We start from the raw sequence: 17,128 nt of genomic DNA, 5'->3' as shown, positions 1-17,128 counted from the left end.
AAGCCCATAAATCTGCACCCCCCGCAGTTACACCTGTGCCTCGGCGACTCCTGCAGGCCGGTGGAGCAGACCTACTCGCATGACTCTGCTTTAAAAAAATCGGGGCCAGCGTCAGCAGGGAGGAAGGGCGCGCAGCAGGCTTTAGCTCTGTGCAAAAGGCCACGCTCTGATTTTGAACCGTGCGTGCCGAAGTTTACGCGCTCCGGATAGCAGCCGCTTTCAGTGGGATACACTCCAGCGTGGGCCTTCCCTCTGAAAACGGACGTAACGTATGTGCGTATCTGCCACATGTTACAAAATTATCCTGCTTTTCTCCATTTCTGTTCATAATGCATTTAAAGATGACCTCCACGTACGACAGGCTGAAAATAGGGCCAGCGTTTTGCTCTTTAGGGAGTCTAGCTTTTTTTAACCGGGTCATTTTGTGTTGTATGTGGTATTTTATTCTTTTAATAATTCTGCATTAATTATAGATCTGTGTCTAATCTCTCTTTTATATCCAGAGAGATCAGGATATTCGTTTTCCTAATCAATTTGGATTTAGGAGGCATCATTTGACAGGATTCACGGATTCTGTGACAGGAGGATGTGATTCTGGGGAATCTTATTTTCTTATTCTACTCGATTTTGTCTGCGGCCTTTGATACCGTACAATTTTACACTCCTTTCACGAACTGTCTTGATCATATCATTTCTTTGATGAATATTTCCATGAAGGCTATTCAGCAAGTGTTGTCGCCTCTCAAACTCGCTCAATACGACTAAGACCGAAGTAATGTGGTTAAATAGAAATCGTTCCGTTGATAAGCCACTAGTTCTTGATTTGGGTCCGGTTTGACATTTTGCATTATCCGATCAAGCACGTGACCTGGGAGTGTTAGATGAGCATTTACCTATGAAGAACCATATCGATATGATAAAACTGCGTCGTCTACGTCGATTAAAACTTTTATTAACCTTTGAGGATGTTCGTAATGTATTACAGACTCTCTCATGTTTTGTAATCCAGATGATTGTAATTCTTTCATTTGGTTTACCGGCCTGTGCACCGAGATCTTTACACATGTTACAGAATGCTTCGGCTAGAGTATTACTAAGATGTCATAAGTGTGAGCACATAACGCCCATCTTGAATTCCTTCCACTGGCTACCTGGGCAGTTCAGGATTCAGTATAAAATCCTTGCCTTCATTTTGAAGGTTATTCGCTCTAAAGATGTTGGCTGGCTTGGTGCGGCGCTCCATTTGTACAGTCCTCAACAAACACGTGGGTCTCCAAATAAGGGTCTTTTGGGTGTGCCTACAATTCGGAGTGCGCATTTAACTGACGTTAAGAGACCGTGCGTTTTCTATAGTGGGTCCTATGCTGTGGAACACTATGCCCGAAACTGTACGTACATTAACTGAAGGCAAGAGATTTACACGTGAATTGAAAACATGCTTGTAAGAGAGAGTGAGAGATTACAGAATAGATAATTGCGTAGGGAACATTTTTGATATAAGTGAGAGAGATTAAAGTTAACCATATGTAATTGTGTTTTATTGAATTTGATGTTTAATTTTTACATTTATGACTATTATTTGATGCTGATTTTCCGTGTTTTTAATTGTAAACCGTTGTGCTCCTTATTTGGAATGACGGTATACAGAATGTTAGTTTAAATAAATAAAATAAATGTGGGTTGTAACCCGCGAAGAACTGCAGATAAGCGCATATACATTTTAGAAATAAAATAAATTAGCAAGAGCACAGCAGTGCTATTTGTCAATATTTATTCCCATAATTAAGAGCAAAACTTAATTGCACATAGCATATAAAATCGTTTAGCACTTTGCAAAATCATCTTTCCAGGGACAGCTCTGCACTTCTTGTTTCTGCTGCTGCCTCTTCTTCCGTCGGCAATTTGTTTTATAATTGGGAAGCCCATGCAGCACAGAGTTGCATGATAGGAGGCGATGTCCTTTCATGGATTGCAAACTGGCTAAAAGACAGGAAACAGAGAGTAGGATTAAATAGACAATTTTCTCAGTGGAAGGGAGTGGACAGTGGAGTGCCTCAGGGATCTGTATTGGGACCCTTACTTTTCAATATATTTATAAATGATCTGGAAAGAAATACGACGAGTGAGATAATCAAATTTGCAGATGATACTGTTATGTTCGGTGTGTCTTGAACTTAATAGTGGGCCCTTACCCCGACAGGCGAGGTCTCAGCAGAGAAACAATAGAGGAACAACTTTATTATACAGCAAATCCTGTAGAGCAAAGCAGACGAGTCTGGAATCAGCTGATAGTCCAGTAGAACTCCGCAGAGCGGAGAGTCCTGGTGAACACCTTTTCTAGGCTTGCTTGTGCAGGCTGTCCCGGTAGTGGTCCGCAGCGCGGGGTAGGCCGGAAGCCGCTGGTGTAATGCACAAGACATGATGGATCCGGTAGTGGTCCGCAAGCGGGGTAACCCGAGAATCCGTGCCACAAAGGTAGTGTGCTCACACCGGAAGGTCGAGGCAGAGGTAGTAAAGCCCCGAGGATGACTGGAGCAGGATCAGCCAGAGTTTAATGAGAATGATGCAGGGACTCACTGAAATGAGAAGAGAGAGAGATGGCTCTCCGAGGAGCGGATAGCCCTGAGTGCGGGAAGGCCCCAAGGTCACCCAGTAGTCGGTGAGGGAAGTCCCAGAGTAGCGGAACTAGCAGGACGAGATTCCTTGCTAACTCATAGCTCAGATGGTCAGCTGGGTTTAAGTATCATGAGCAGGTGATGTCGTGTGGTGGGGATCCCCCGAGGTTCCCGCCATAACGTAGTTAAAAGGATGGCAGATGCGCGCCTAAGTAACCCCGGATGAAAGATGGCTGCCGGGAGCGCCCACACAGTCCCGGGCACGCCATGAGGGTCGGCGTGTGGAAGCAGAGGCCGCCATTCTGTGCAGACTTGGAGCTGTGTAGAGAAAGGAGGTGAGCAGCATAGGTCGCAGCCGCCTGCGACCGGGCGCAACAGATACAAAATTATTCAGAGTAGTTAAATCTCAAGCAGATTGTGATAAATTGCAGGAGGACCTTGCAAGACTGGAAGATTGGGCATCGAAATGGCAGATGAAATTTAATGTGGACAAGTGCAAGGTGTTGCACATAGGGAAAGATAACCCTTGCTGTAGTTACACAATGTTAGGTTCCATATTAGGAGCTACCACCCAGGAAAAAGATCTGGGCATCATAGTGGATAATACATTGAAATCGTCGGCTCAGTGTGCTGCAGCAGTCAAAAAAGCAAACAATGTTAGGAAGGGAATGGTTAACAAAATGGAAAATGTCATAATGCCTCTGTATTGCTCCATGGTGAGACCGTACCTTGAATACTGTGTACAGTTCTGGTCGCCGCATCTCAAAAACGATATAGTTGCACTGGAGAAGGTACAGAGAAGGGCGACCAAAATGATAAAGGGGATGGAACATCTCCCCTATGAGGAAAGGCTGAAGAGGTTAGGGCTGTTCAGCTTGGAGAAGAGACGGCTGAGGGGGGATATGATAGAGGTGTTTAAAATCATGAGAGGTCTAGAACGGGTAAATGTGAATCAGTTATTTACACTTTCAGGTAACAGACTAGGGGGCACTCCATGAAGTTAGCGTGTGGCACATTTAAGACTAATCGGAGAAAATTCTTTTTCACTCAGTACACAATTAAGCTCTGGAAGTTGTTGCCAGGGGATGTGGTTAGTGCAGTTAGGGTAGTTGGGTTTAAAAAAGGATTGGATAAGTTCTTGGAGGAGAAGTCCATTACCTGCTATTAATTTAAGTGGACTTAGAAAATAGCCACTGCTATTACTAGCAGCAGTAACATGGGATAGACTTAGTGTTTGGGTACTTGCCAGGCTCTTATGGCCTGGATTGGCCACTGTTGGAAACAGGATGCTGGGCTTGATGGACCCTTGGTCTGACCCAGCATGGCATGTTCTTATGAGGATGGGGAGGGGAAACGTAGTAGTTTCCTGCCCTCTGTGGTGCATGCTTCTTGTGCCAGCAGCCTAGTGCTAGTGGTGGCAGTTTTGCCTGCTCTTCAGCTGCTCCAAGAGATTCTGAAGAAGATGGTAGGGAGTGCAGATCGCTGCTGACCAATACCGAAAGAGGGGAACGCGGTTCTCTTCCGTGCGGCAGAGCTGGTCTGTCTGTGAATCTTCCGACAGGTTGCCAAGCCTCCGCAGGTGTGTACCCTGCCCCTTGCTCGAGAACCAGTGATGTGACGGAAAACTGTCAAGGAGTCCAAAAATCCAAACCGGACCCGTCATCGCCACAGAAAATGACTGCGAAGGAGCTGGAAACACATTTTGCGCTTCTTGTGTTTATCCAGCACGGTCCTATGTCATTGCAGCAACCAAGACCTTCCGGCACTTGTGATCTGCAGCGGGCAGAAGGCAAGGCGCTCCAGGGCCATCCCCGCACCACGCGTACAGGTTTCTTAAAACACGCCGTTCTGCCAGGATGACTCTTAATCTTGGATCTGGAAGTGGATTTAAGGCCTTCGGGTGAGCCATTCCTGGAAGCTCCTCCGTCCCAGGAATCCAGAAGTCGTGCCTGCCACATCTCCCTGCATGCACTCGCCGGGGCATCGTGAGGATGTTTCTGTCCAACTTAAGGTGTCTCTTTGCCGTAGTGTGACAGTACGGAGGATGGCCCGTGTCTTTGCTTGGCCATGGCCCTTCAGATGTCTGCTGGTGCTATTGCAGCACGAATGTTGAAGCTGTTGACCTTTAGGTGGCTTACGGCAGCTGTCACTCAGCATCAGTACTGGGCAAGTGTACTCGGAGCTGGAGTAACATTGGGCAAGCACAGTGGGTCACATCCTAGCCAGCTGCTTTCCCCGATATGTTTTTATGAGCTTGCAGTTGTGGTTTCAAGTGTTGGGCTTACGTTTTTATTCTATATGGATCTGGAGGGAAGGTTTGTGGTCCGGGGTCATTGTAAGGTGTGCTGGATTTGCACAGTGACTCAGATGCATGCTGTTTGTTGTGCCCGTCGGTCGCAGACGGCTGCGCCCTCTATTGCTCACCTTTTTTCCTGCCTGACTCGGTTCCTTTTGGGAAGATGGCTGCCTCCGCTTCTCCACACCGACCCCCTCCGGCGTCCCCAGTCCGGCATGGGCGATTGCGTTCGCCATCTTTCTCTCGGCGTCACCTAGGGCACGTGCGCGTGCGAGGCCCCGTCCTTTACGTGCGTCATGGCGGGAACCTCGGGGGCGTCCCCACCGCATGACGTCACAAGCTCTGATATTTAAACTCTGTTCACGATTTCTAATACGAGTTAGCAAGGTATCCTCCATGCTGATCTCTTTACGTTACCAGACGCTGCCGCTCTGTGTACTCCTGCTCCAGGACGACTTGGGTACCCGCTCCTCGGGGGCCTTGCCTTGCTCCTCTACACCCTCCAGGGTTACCTGCTACCAACAAGGACGCCTAAGGTACTCGCTCCTCGGAGGCCTTGCCTCGCTCCTCTTCACCCTCCGGGTTTACCTGCTACCAACAAGGACACCTAAGGTGCCTGCTCCTTGGGGGCCTGTCTACCCTCTGGGGTTGCCTACCACCTTCAAGGACACCTAAGGTTACCCGCTCCTCGGGGGTTCTCTCCTACTACAACTGCCAGCATCAGAGTGAGTACTATCGCTCCAGTTCTGCCTCTGCATTGTCTCATCTCTCTCTACCTTGATCCTCGGCCTACCCTGCACCGCGGACCACTACCGGATCTACTCTCCCTGGCCTTCCATCTAGGCCTGGGTTCTCGGCCTACCCCGATTCGCAGACCACTACCGGACCCATCTCCCTCTCGGGTCTTGGTGAGACTGTGTGTGACTGCTTTGCCACTCTGCAGCTTTCAGACGGAACATCGCCATCCGAGATCTCCTCTTCTGGCTGGGATCATTGCCCGTTCCTCGGGTTACCATCTCCGTTGCAGTATAATAAAGACTACCTTTCTCTGTGTCCACCTCTGCTCGGAGCTAGCCTATCGCTGCAAGTCCCCGCAGGGCTCCACCCTGTGGGAGGTGCCATCTCTTGCAGCGACCAAGGGCCCACACCTCAAAACATAACACTGTTCCAGTTCATGATTTTTTGTGTGGGGAGACCCGCCCGCCCCCCTCCCCCTCCCAAATTGTGTCATCCTTCAGTTCTAGCAGTACAAGATGCTTTGGGTGGGGAGAGCCAGGAGTTTTTTTGTGTTTTTTTTTTATTGCCTGAAATGTTATAAAAATATTTGACCGCTTTGAAACTGCACTTCTTTGGATTGACCACTAGATGGCACTTGGTGTGCTACTGGTAAAGGCATCTGAGTGTTGGTGATGTGGATGGTTTTGATTGGTTGGGAGGTGTTCCGGGAAGGAATAAATTCTGGGTCACGTTGGCGGGTTTGGACCTGGAAAGAGAGGGGCCGCCAGGATATAAAGTCCTGGTGGGGGCCTGGGAACCCTTCCAGTACAGAGTGGGTTCTGCAGGGAAGGGAGAAGGCCCGAGGCTGAGGAGTGGAGAGCTTGTGATTCTCCCCCCCCCCCCCCCCCCCCCCGAGGGCCTGGCTGGGAGGAGGAGGAGAAGGAGGGGGTGTCCTGAGACGAGGAGGCCGGGGAAGCCTGCACAGGGTTCAAGTGTGAGGCCCAGGACGAAGGAAGAGAGGTTCCTGCGGTCATGAGGTTGGGAGCAGCCCTGGGGATTGGGGGTGAGTGACCAGAAGGGTAAATGGGAGGTATAGAGAGGGACTGGGCAAATAATGAGGATTGAAAAGTCCTCATTTCTGTTTGTCTAGAGTGAGAGGAGGGTCTTCCCCGTCCCCCCCCCCATCCCCTCTTTAATTTTGTGTGTGTGCGCGTGTGCGTGTGTCTTACTCTGACTGTGTATCCCATAAGCTCTGAGTATTCGGTACCAAATGTCTTCCCATGTACCAAAATTTACACGGCGGCTGGTTGGAAAATGCAGGATCAAAGTTGAGAGTCTTGGTTATACCTGGGGGTGGGATGATGCAGGCACTAGTAAAGAAATAGAGAGACCAGGCTCACGGAGGGGAGTATGGCCAATGCACTCCCTGACCCAGATGAGAACAGTGGGCTCTCCGTCTGCTTTGCCAGCAGGACCCCACTAAATAAATCTGCGAATCTGAGCTCCGCTCTCCGAGGACAGAACCTCTTACTGTATGCGCCCCGAGCTGGTGCAGGGGTTACCTTTGTTTGTTTCCATTGTGACTGCACAGATAGAAGAGGCCGGTCTGGGTCTTTGATTAATGGGGGAGTAATCAGCTGGACTGTCGGAGTGTGCTCGACCCGGGTGACGTCCACTGCTAGCGCCGCTATGGCTGGAGTTGCGTGCGTTCAGATGGATTGGTTTGTCATTGATGTAGACACAGTGTACCTACCGTACCTGAATGTAATCCACTTTGACGGGTCACAGAAGGCAGGATATGGAATTTTTTTTTTTTAGAAAGGAGCAGTGGTAAGGCCTTGCATCGTAGTCGCCAGCACCTGTGTTCCTCCAAGTATGAAACAGAAGTGTTTTGGTTTCTGGTAAGTATTTGGATCATGCACACAAGCCGATTTATCTTCATTATTTGACTATTTTTATTTTACTCTTTTATTGTTGGTTTTTAACTTTTATTGTGACGAGAGTGAAATCAATAAGAGGCCGAGAAACCCTTGCGGCATTAATGATAGGGACTTCATGAGACAGGGGAGCCATAGTATGTATTTGTTAATGAGATACTTGGGTGGTGTTGGTTTTAACTTATGGTGAACCGCCATGATTGCATGTAGAGTGACGGTGTGCAAATTAAGTAAAAGAGAGAAATCCATCGTTCCTCATGTCCGTAGGTCTTTCCAAAGTCTCATTCGATAGCTGCCAGCGACCCATGCCCCTGAGAGGTTGCTGGAAGTGAATCTGCATTCATCCAAGCCATCCTGGGCGAGATGTGATACCTGGCCGGCCAAAAGCTCGTTCTGGCTGAGGTTCCCGTGGCCTTTTCCAGCAGGTGCATGCATGCGCCACGCCTACAAGAGCCATCACCCACGTCCTGAGCCTTTGACAATGAGCCGGCGCATGATGCGTGCGGTAAAAGCATCCCCCGTTGTTTGCACCCAGTGTTCGGGCAGAATAGCACGTGTCCGACTGGAAATCTGCTGCGCACGCACTAGTTTAATCCCCTAACCTACACACATCCACAGGCATGCCTCCTTTCAGTGCGGGTACGTGTATACCCACCATGACTTGACATTGTTGATCACCACCTACTCCTTGATACTTTGTCTTCACTTACATTTTGAGACTCTGCTGCTCTATCTTGGTTCTTACCTCTCCCATGACACTTTTAGTGTTTCCATCTGGTGGCTCCTCCTCTACTGCCATCCTTCAGGTTTCTGGCCTGGGCCCTCTTCTCTTCTCACTAATTCCCTTGGTGCTCTCATGATTCCCAGATTTACCTCCTCTACACCAGAAATGTCATCAGGAACCCAGATAGCCTGCTTGTCTGACATTGCTACCTTAAACTCAACATGGCCAAAACAGAGCTCCTTATCTTGGCTCTTTAACCAAACCTTTAATGCACACAAGTGCAAGGTGATGCATATAGGGAAAAATAACCCTTGCTGTAGTTACACAATGTTAGGTTCCATATTAGGAGCTACCACCCAGGAAAGAGATCTAGGCATCATAGTGGATAATACTTTAAAATCGTCTGCTCAGTGTGCTGCGGCAGTCAAATCAAACAATGTTAGGAATTATTAGGAAAGGAAATGGATCAGCGCCATGGGTCCAGCACTGTCAGAAATGGATCAGCACCTCTCCCCCCTACAGCGCAATGGATCAGCACCTCTCCCCCCTACAGCGCCATGGATCAGCACCATCAGAAATGGATCAGCATCTCTCCCCTACAACACCCACAAGTCTAGCACCATTAGAAATACATTAGCACCTCTCCCCTACAGCACCACAGGTCCAGCACCTTCAGAAATAAATTAGCACCTCTCCTCTACAGCGCCACTGGACCAGCATCAGAAATGGATCAGCAGCTCTCCTCTCCAGCACCACAGAGCACCATTAGAGGCAGGTCAGCAGCTGTTATCTACAGTGGTTAGAAGTCCCAACACCATCAGAAATGGATCAGCGCCACAGGTTCAGCACCATTAGAAGCAAGTCAGCAGCTGTTCTGTACAGTGACGCCGGTCCAGACTTGTGGGAAGTAGATCTCCTCCTTCCCCTAAAGCAGAACCTTCTGAAGTCCATCGGTGCCTCTCCCTTATAGTGCTGTTGGTCCCGACCTTTGGGGGACTGGATCCGCATCTCTCCTCTATATTAGGACTGCAGTGCTCGCTTCATACACATGACATAAGGGAACTGACCACGTGTGTGTGTGTGTGTGAGAGCCTGCCTCTCTCTCCTTCTCTGTGTCTGGCTTTTTAATGTGCTCTCCCACCTCCTCGGCTCTGACTCCCTAGCGCTCTCTCTGGCTTCCTTCATCCCTTGCATGCTCTCTCTCTCTGGCTGGCGCTTTTCTATTATTCCTTCACTGGCACTTCATCTATTTGTATTCCACTCTTGTCCCTGCCAGCTTTACAAACGCTACTGCACCAGCAAAACAGGGAGCCTTCCAGCTCGCTTGCCCTCGCACCGAGTCCGGTCTTGCGCTGGAGGGAGCGTTCTGAAGCGCAGAATTCGACCTTTTGTGCAAAGTGCAAGAGTGAAGGTTACAGGAGCAGCGGTCCCTGCGTGACAAAGGACAGAGCAGCGATTCCTCGCATGGTTTCTCCACCATCGCAGGACCCACACTCCCCCTGGTTGCTCGCGGCTACAAAGACGGAATTCAGGAAAAGACGCCCCCCCTCCCCCCCCCAAAAACCCAGCAGCGCAGCCCCTCTGCAGACCTGCACCCAGCCACGGAGCGAAGCCACCTCGCCTATTCCGCAGGACTCGTCCCCATGCGCCTGCCTTCTGCCGTAAGTAACTCTGATGCCTGTGTGAAAACCTTCCCGCTGTAGAGGAGAAAATACAGTCTTAGTAAGAATGGGTTAAAAAAGAGTCCGCCCCCACCCCCGACACAAACCATGCACCATAAATCACAAATGTGCTTCCTGACAACGGCCAAAGGAACCACCGGTCCCTTGTGGAAAGCACGGATTCCAACAGCTGCCATGTTAGTAGGACTTGGGAAATTCAAGGAATGTGCTGAGCTCTTACTCGTTTACTCTAAAACTCCAGGATTAGGAATTGCAAATGGGCACTGATAGAGCTGATACTGAGATACACAGCAGTCTGGATAACCTGATCCTCTGCTGAGCACGGTCCTAGCTGATACTGAGATACACAGCAGCCTGGATACCCTGATCCTCTGCTGAGCACTTACAGAGCTGATACTGAGATACACAGCAGCCTGGATACCCTGATCCTCTGCTGAGCACTTACAGAGCTGATACTGAGATACACAGCAGCCTGGATACCCTGATCCTCTGCTGAGCACGGTCCTAGCTGATACTGAGATACACAGCAGCCTGGATACCCTGATCCTCTGCTGAGCACGGTCCTAGCTGATACTGAGATACACAGCAGCCTGGATACCCTGATCCTCTGCTGAGTACTCACAGAGCTGATACTGAGATACACAGCAGCCTGGATACCCTGATCCTCTGCTGAGTACTCACAGAGCTGATACTGAGATACACAGCAGCCTGGATACCCTGATCCTCTGCTGAGCACTCACAGAGCTGATACTGAGATACACAGCAGCCTGGATACCCTGATCCTCTGCTGAGCACTTACAGAGCTGATACTGAGATACACAGCAGCCTGGATACCCTGATCCTCTGCTGAGCACTGTCCTAGCTGATACTGAGATACACAGCAGCCTGGGGTCCCTGATCCTCTGCTGAGCACTTACAGAGCTGATACTGAGATACACAGCAGCCTGGATACCCTGATCCTCTGCTGAGCACTGTCCTAGCTGATACTGAGATACACAGCAGCCTGGATACCCTGATCCTCTGCTGAGCACTTACAGAGCTGAAACACTGAGCAGCTTGCATACCCTGATCCTCTGCTGAGCACTGTCCTAGCTGATACTGAGATACACAGCAGCCTGGGGTCCCTGATCCTCTGCTGAGCACTTACAGAGCTGATACTGAGATACACAGCAGCCTGGATACCCTGATCCTCTGCTGAGCACGGCCCTAGCTGATACTGAGATACACAGCAGCCTGGATACCCTGATCCTCTGCTGAGCACTGTCCTAGCTGATACTGAGATACCCAGCAGCCTGGATACCCTGATCCTCTGCTGAGCACTGTCCTAGCTGATACTGAGATACACAGCAGCCTGGATACCCTGATCCTCTGCTGAGCACTTACAGAGCTGATACTGAGATACACAGCAGCCTGGATACCCTGATCCTCTGCTGAGCACTGTCAGAGCTGATACTGAGATACACAGCAGCCTGGATACCCTGATCCTCTGCTGAGCACGGTCCTAGCTGATACTGAGATACACAGCAGCCTGGATACCCTGCTCCTCTGCTGAGCACTTACATAGCTGATACTGAGATACACAGCAGCCTGGATACCCTGATCCTCTGCTGAGCACTGTCAGAGCTGATACTGAGATACACAGCAGCCTGGATACCCTGATCCTCTGCTGAGCACTTACAGAGCTGATACTGAGATACACAGCAGCCTGGATACCCTGATCCTCTGCTGAGCACTTACAGAGCTGATACTGAGATACACAGCAGCCTGGATACCCTGATCCTCTGCTGAGCACTGTCCTAGCTGATACTGAGATACACAGCAGCCTGGGGTCCCTGATCCTCTGCTGAGCACTTACAGAGCTGATACTGAGATACACAGCAGCCTGGATACACAGCAGCCTGGGTACCCTGATCCTCTGCTGAGTACTCACAGAGCTGATACTGAGATACACAGCAGCCTGGATACCCTGATCCTCTGCTGAGCACTGTCCTAGCTGATACTGAGATACACAGCAGCCTGGGGTCCCTGATCCTCTGCTGAGCACTTACAGAGCTGATACTGAGATACACAGCAGCCTGGGTACCCTGATCCTCTGCTGAGTACTCACAGAGCTGATACTGAGATACACAGCAGCCTGGATACCCTGATCCTCTGCTGAGCACTGTCCTAGCTGATACTGAGATACACAGCAGCCTGGATACCCTGATCCTCTGCTGAGCACTTACAGAGCTGAAACACTGAGCAGCTTGCATACCCTGATCCTCTGCTGAGCACTGTCCTAGCTGATACTGAGATACACAGCAGCCTGGGGTCCCTGATCCTCTGCTGAGCACTTACAGAGCTGATACTGAGATACACAGCAGCCTGGATACCCTGATCCTCTGCTGAGCACGGCCCTAGCTGATACTGAGATACACAGCAGCCTGGATACCCTGATCCTCTGCTGAGCACTGTCCTAGCTGATACTGAGATACCCAGCAGCCTGGATACCCTGATCCTCTGCTGAGCACTGTCCTAGCTGATACTGAGATACACAGCAGCCTGGATACCCTGATCCTCTGCTGAGCACTTACAGAGCTGATACTGAGATACACAGCAGCCTGGATACCCTGATCCTCTGCTGAGCACTGTCAGAGCTGATACTGAGATACACAGCAGCCTGGATACCCTGATCCTCTGCTGAGCACGGTCCTAGCTGATACTGAGATACACAGCAGCCTGGATACCCTGCTCCTCTGCTGAGCACTTACATAGCTGATACTGAGATACACAGCAGCCTGGATACCCTGATCCTCTGCTGAGCACTGTCAGAGCTGATACTGAGATACACAGCAGCCTGGATACCCTGATCCTCTGCTGAGCACTTACAGAGCTGATACTGAGATACACAGCAGCCTGGATACCCTGATCCTCTGCTGAGCACTTACAGAGCTGATACTGAGATACACAGCAGCCTGGATACCCTGATCCTCTGCTGAGCACTGTCCTAGCTGATACTGAGATACACAGCAGCCTGGGGTCCCTGATCCTCTGCTGAGCACTTACAGAGCTGATACTGAGATACACAGCAGCCTGGATACACAGCAGCCTGGGTACCCTGATCCTCTGCTGAGTACTCACAGAGCTGATACTGAGATACACAGCAGCCTGGATACCCTGATCCTCTGCTGAGCACTGTCCTAGCTGATACTGAGATACACAGCAGCCTGGGGTCCCTGATCCTCTGCTGAGCACTTACAGAGCTGATACTGAGATACACAGCAGCCTGGGTACCCTGATCCTCTGCTGAGTACTCACAGAGCTGATACTGAGATACACAGCAGCCTGGATACCCTGATCCTCTGCTGAGCACGGTCCTAGCTGATACTGAGATACACAGCAGCCTGGATACCCTGATCCTCTGCTGAGCACGGTCCTAGCTGATACTGAGATACACAGCAGCCTGGATACCCTGATCCTCTGCTGAGCACGGTCCTAGCTGATACTGAGATACACAGCAGCCTGGATACCCTGATCCTCTGCTGAGCACTGTCCTAGCTGATACTGAGATACACAGCAGCCTGGATACCCTGATCCTCTGCTGAGCACTTACAGAGCTGATACTGAGATACACAGCAGCCTGGATACCCTGATCCTCTGCTGAGCACTTACAGAGCTGATACTGAGATACACAGCAGCCTGGATACCCTGATCCTCTGCTGAGCACGGTCCTAGCTGATACTGAGATACACAGCAGCCTGGATACCCTGATCCTCTGCTGAGCACTGTCAGAGCTGATACTGAGATACACAGCAGCCTGGATACCCTGATCCTCTGCTGAGCACTGTCCTAGCTGATACTGAGATACACAGCAGCCTGGATACCCTGCTCCTCTGCTGAGCACGGTCCTAGCTGATACTGAGATACACAGCAGCCTGGATACCCTGATCCTCTGCTGAGCACTGTCAGAGCTGATACTGAGATACACAGCAGCCTGGATACACTGATCCTCTGCTGAGTACTCACAGAGCTGATACTGAGATACACAGCAGCCTGGATACCCTGATCCTCTGCTGAGTACTCACAGAGCTGATACTGAGATACACAGCAGCCTGGATACCCTGATCCTCTGCTGAGTACTCACAGAGCTGTTACTGAGATACACAGCAGCCTGGATACCCTGATCCTCTGCTGAGCACTGTCCTAGATGATACTGAGATACACAGCAGCCTGGATACCCTGATCCTCTGCTGAGCACGGTCCTAGCTGATACTGAGATACACAGCAGTCTGTGTACCCTGCTCCTCTGCTGAGCACTTACAGAGCTGATACTGAGATACACAGCAGCCTGGATACCCTGATCCTCTGCTGAGCACTTACAGAGCTGATACTGAGATACACAGCAGCCTGGATACCCTGATCCTCTGCTGAGCACTCACAGAGCTGATACTGAGATACACAGCAGCCTGGATACCCTGATCCTCTGCTGAGCACTTACAGAGCTGATACTGAGATACACAGCAGCCTGGATACCCTGATCCTCTGCTGAGCACTTACAGAGCTGATACTGAGATACACAGCAGCCTGGATACCCTGATCCTCTGCTGAGCACTTACAGAGCTGATACTGAGATACACAGCAGCCTGGATACCCTGATCCTCTGCTGAGCACTGTCCTAGCTTATACTGAGATACACAGCAGTCTGGATACCCTGATCCTCTGCTGAGCACTTACAGAGCTGATACTGAGATACACAGCAGACTGGGGACCATTATCTTCTGCTGATATTGACATACACAGCAGCCTAGATACCCTGATCCTCTGCTGAGCACTGACAGAACTGTTAATGAGATAAGCAGCACCCTGGGGATTCAGATCCTCTATGGAGCACTGTCATAGCTGATACGGAGATACACAGTAGCCTGGGGATCCTGATTGTCTGCTGAGCACTGACAGAGCTGATACACTGAGCAGCTTGCATACACTGATACTCTGCTGAGCACTGACAGAGCTGATACTGAGATACAGCCTGCTGAGAATGGACAGAGCTGATACTGAGATACAGCCTGCTGAGAATGGACAGAGCTGATACTGAGATACAGCCTGCTGAGAATGGACAGAGCTGATACTGAGATACAGCCTGCTGAGAATGGACAGAGCTGATACTGAGATGCACAGCAGACTGGGGACCATTATCTTCTGCTGATACTGACATACACAGCAGCCTAGATACCCTGATACTCTGCTGAGCAGTGAGTGAGCTGATACTGAGATACACAGCACCCTAGGGACCCTGATCTACTGCTGCTGCTGCTGAGCACTGACAGCTCATACTGAGATATACAGCAGCCTAGGGACCCTGATCCTCTGCTACTGAATACTGATACAGCGATACACAGCAGTCTGGGTACCCTGATCCTTTGCTGAGCACTGAAAGATACACAGCAGCCTGTATAACCTGATCCTTTGCTGAGTACTGACGGAGCTGATACTGAGATACGCAGCAGCCTTGGACCATTATCCTCTGCTGTGCACTGACAGAGCTCACACTGAGATACGCTGCAGCCTGGGGTCTCAGAGCCTCTGCTGAGCACTGACAGAACTCACACTGAGACATACAGCAGCCTGGGGACCCTGATCCTTGGCTGAGCATTGATGGAGCTGATACTGTGCTATGCAGCAGCCTGAGGACCATGATCCTCTGAGCACTGACAGAGCTGATAGTGAGGTACGCAGCGGCCTGGGGATCCTGGACCTCTGCTGCTGAGCACTGACAGATACGTAGCGGCCTGGGGATCCTGATCCTCTGCTGCTGAGCACTGACAGATACACAGCGGCCTGGGGATCCTGGACCTCTGCTGCTGAGCACTGACAGATACGTAGCGGCCTGGGGATCCTGATCCTCTGCTGCTGAGCACTGACAGATACACAGCGGCCTGGGGATCCTGGACCTCTGCTGCTGAGCACTGACAGATACGTAGCGGCCTGGGGATCCTGGACCTCTGCTGCTTAGCATTGACAGATACACAGCGGCCTGGAGATCCTGGACCTCTGCTGCTGAGCACTGACAGATACACAGCGGCCTGGGGACCCTGATCCTCTGCTGTTGAGCACTGACAGAGCTGGTACTGAGATACATAGCGGCCTGGGGATCCTGGACCTCTGCTGCTGAGCATTGACAGATACACAGCGGCCTGGGGATCCTGGACCTTTGCTGCTTAGCATTGACAGATACACAGCGGCCTGGGGATCCTGGACCTTTGCTGCTTAGCATTGACAGATACACAGCGGCCTGGGGATCCTGGACCTCTGCTGCTGAGCATTGACAGATACACAGCAGCCTGGGGACCCTGATCCTCTGCTGCTGAGCACTGACAGAGCTGGTACTGAGATATGTAGCGGCCTGGGGTCTCTGATCCCCCGACTGAGCACTGACAGAGTTATCGCAGTTGTAGAGCAGCAGCACGTTGGATGTTTCCCTCTTTCTCCGCTATGACCGGTACCTCCTACGTTGTGGTCACTCCAAGCGCAGGGCTTGTATCCTGCATGATGGTGCTGGTGGGCTTTAAGAATGCCCTTTGTGACTGCCTTTGCCACGCTGGATTAATGTTGGTAGTATCATTATCTCCACACTGTGAGGGTGGTACACTCTGGGTCTTATTGGATGGTGTCTTACTCATGGGATCATTTCCATCTTACTTCTTCTTCTGCATTTGCAAGCTCCTGAGTGACAGGTGATAAGGGACGAGGTGTACTGAGGACAGGGTTGAGCTCGGGAGCTAGGCAGAATCCTTGGAGGGAGAAGTTGTAGCTTGAAATCCCCAGAGGACAGAAATATCTGGAGCACGTGACATCATTTAACCGATAGACCCTAAGGATATCTGACAGATCGTGCTTTCGAAATTCAGATTTGGGTCATGCTGTTGTAGTTGGATATTGATGACATTGACACTGTGCGCCCTAATCCATCTGCCCCTCCTTTCATTCAGAGAAAGGAGGTAAGGGTTGAACTGGGAGAAAAAACCCTGCCGAGCAAAGAATAGCCACTCTGCTCCCTAACACAGGACCTCCTTCCTGTCCGCAGGGAGCAGATGGGGGGACTGGTGATGCTGAAGTGGAAAACCGAATTCAGTTTTTGCCTGCATGTTCTAATTTTTGGGCACTTGTTCTGCATTTGC

At 50.6% G+C, this 17,128-nt stretch overlaps 1 protein-coding gene across 2 annotated transcripts in view; it reads left to right on the top strand.

Annotated features, from left to right (window-relative positions):
• The window catches only part of LRRC4B (leucine rich repeat containing 4B), a 147,868-nt gene that overhangs the window by 21,217 nt on the left and 109,523 nt on the right, over nt 1-17,128 (top strand). The window contains exon 1 of one of the 2 annotated variants that reach the window (XM_029584925.1): nt 9,474-9,950. The exons of the other annotated variant lie outside the window; for it this stretch is intronic. The gene's annotated coding sequence lies outside the window, so the exon portion shown is untranslated. Of the gene's footprint in view, nt 1-9,473; nt 9,951-17,128 lie in introns of those variants that run through there. 2 annotated transcript variants of the gene reach the window in all.

Source organism: Rhinatrema bivittatum, chromosome 19 (assembly GCF_901001135.1).
Source record: "Rhinatrema bivittatum chromosome 19, aRhiBiv1.1, whole genome shotgun sequence".
Classification (NCBI taxonomy): Eukaryota; Metazoa; Chordata; class Amphibia; order Gymnophiona; family Rhinatrematidae; genus Rhinatrema; species Rhinatrema bivittatum.
Note: the sequence above shows the minus strand (reverse complement) of the source record. Positions and strands in the feature narration are given on the sequence as shown.